We start from the raw sequence: 2,835 nt of genomic DNA, 5'->3' as shown, positions 1-2,835 counted from the left end.
ACTAGTGTACCATCACTAATATACGTGTCCCCTTCGGTAGTAATATGAAAGCCATAAAACTGGGGATGAACTCTAACTCTATCGGAACGTCTAAGAGGTAAGGATTCGTCAATTGGTTCAACCGGAGTTTCCTCCTCGGGTTGAGTGCCAGCGTTAAAGGTTCCTTCATCCGTTGACTCTTGAATCTCTTCAAGTTCGATTTGCCTCCCACTGTCTCCTTGGCTTATGAGTTCTCGCTCTCGGAAAACTCCTCTCCTTGCAACGAAGACAACATTGTCCTTCGGTCTGTAGAAGAGATATCCAAAGGATGTCTGCGGGTAGCCGATGAAAATACATCGCTCACTTCGAGGTTCAAGCTTGTCGTGAGTATCTCGTCTTACGAAAGCCTCGCAACCCCAAACCTTGATATGTGCCAACGAGGGAGTTTTCCCTGTCCACATCTCGTGAGGTGTTTTGGCAACCTTCTTAGTAGGGACTCGGTTAAGGATATGGGCGGCAGTCTCTAAGGCATACCCCCAAAAAGAGATTGGTAGTGAAGCACGACTCATCATAGAGCGAACCATATCCAATAAGGTTCGATTACGCCTTTCTGCCACACCATTCAACTGCGGTGTCCTAGGAGGCGTCAATTGCGAAACTATTCCACACTCCTTGAGATAATCGTGGAATTCAAGACTTAGGTACTCTCCTCCTCGATCGGATCGAAGCATCTTGATTTTCCTGCCCAATTGATTCTCCACTTCATTCTTGAACTCTTTGAACTTTTCAAAGGTGTCCGACTTTTGCTTGATTAAGTAGATATACCCATATCTACTATAGTCATCGGTAAAAGTCACATAGAAGCGGTTCCCATCCTTCGTGGTTGATCTAAACGGTCCACATACATCGGTATGTATTAAGTCCAATAGACCATCGCCCCTTTCACAAGAACTCGTGAAGGGCGACTTAGTCATCTTTCCAAGCAAACAAGAGTCGCATGTGTCATCTTCCCTAAGGTCGAATGACTCCAACACTCCATCCTTTTGGAGTTGGGCTATGCGTTTCTTGTTGACATGTCCAAGACGACAATGCCACAAGGATGCTTTATCCATACTAGTGGAAGAATCAATATTCAAAACATCATTTCCTAAGTTATCAACAATCATAACGGTTTCATATATTCCATTACATGGTATAGCTTCAAAGTAAAAGACACCATTTAGATAAGCCAAAATAGAACCATTCTCTTTATTAAAAGAAAATCTAAATCCTTGTCTAAATAAACCATGAAATGAAATGATGTTTCTTGCCATTTCTGGCGAATAGCAACAATTGTTCAAATCTAAAACTAAACTATTCCTAAGCACTAAGGAATACACTCCAATCTTGGTTACAGGCGACGATCTTCTGTTCCCCATGATTAGATTGATCCTTCCTTGCTCCACATCCCTACTTCTTCTTAGTCCCTGCACATTAGAACAAATGTGATAACCACAACCGGTATCAAGAACCCAAGAAATAGCATGATTAGAATCGTTAGATTTGATTGTATATATACCTGCGAAAGATGGCTTGATCTTTCCTTCTTTGATTGCTTGCAGGTAATCCGGGCAGCTTCTCTTCCAATGTCCTATCTTGTGGCAGTGGTGGCACTCTGCCTCCTTCGGGTTAGAGCAGGGCTTGGCGGGATCAACTTTGGTCCCACTAGAAGAGGCACCATCTCGGGCTTTCACCTTGCGATAGTTCTTCGATGAAGCTTTCCTCTTCTTTCCCTTTCCTTGTCCAATAGCCAAGACAGGAGCAGCGGGCGGATTGGGAGTAGGTGCAACAGACTTGTCTTTAAAGTTGCTCTCAGCAACCCTCAAGAGACCTTGGAGCTTGCTTAGGGTGACCTCTTCTTTGTTCATGTGGTAGGTCATCCTAAATTGGTTGTACATTGGAGGTAAAGAGTGAAGCACCATGTCGATCGCCAAATCTTCACCGAAGTCAACATTTAACTTGCGAAGGCGGTCGACATACCTTTGCATCTTTTGCAAGTGCACGGTAAGAGATTCTCCATGACCCATCTTCGCGGAAATCATGTTAGTGAAAATCTCGTACCTCTCTTGTCTCGCGTTTTGGTGATACCTCTCCAATAAGTCTTGGTGCATCTCGTACGGGTACATGTCCTCGTAGGACTTTTGGAATTCGGAGTTCATGGTGGCGATCATGATGCAATGTACCTTCGTTGCATCTCGCTCATGAGTTTCAAATGCGGTGATTTCAGCTGGAGTAGCGATTTCGGTGTTGATTTTCTCGAGCTTCTCATCAAGTACATATTCTTTGTCCTCATAGCGAGCAATGGTGCGAATGTATCTTATCCATTCGCTAAAGTTCGTTCCATCGAAGGTGACCTTTTGGCAAAGGCTCATCAACGTGAAAGAACTAGCAGCAGCGTTGTTTGCGTTCGACATCTACAATTAGAAAAAGGACAAAGATAGATTAGAATAAGAATCCCTAATTATCACCCAATAAGAAAATTAGGGCTAGGATCCAACAATAACATTTACATATTAGAAAAGGGATGCCGTAATCCAACATGCAAATAAATTGAAGGTAAGTGAATGACGATTCACTAATTCTCCATCACAAAAACCTAAACTATTAGTCCTAAGTGTTTTTGAGAATTCCTAGGTTCGGATGAGATTCATTGAAACTATTCAATGGCATGTTTAAATCTCGATATGCCCCTCTTGTTTGTGACTGGGATGCCGAGGACCACAAAGCGGGTGTGAATTACCATGCAAATTCACATGGCGCCTTCATTGTAACAATCACCTATTCGATGTGCCGGTAAACCACACACGCTCCATCGAA

This window comes from Lactuca sativa, chromosome 8, assembly GCF_002870075.4.
Source record: "Lactuca sativa cultivar Salinas chromosome 8, Lsat_Salinas_v11, whole genome shotgun sequence".
NCBI classification, from domain to species: Eukaryota; Viridiplantae; Streptophyta; class Magnoliopsida; order Asterales; family Asteraceae; genus Lactuca; species Lactuca sativa.
Note: the sequence above shows the minus strand (reverse complement) of the source record.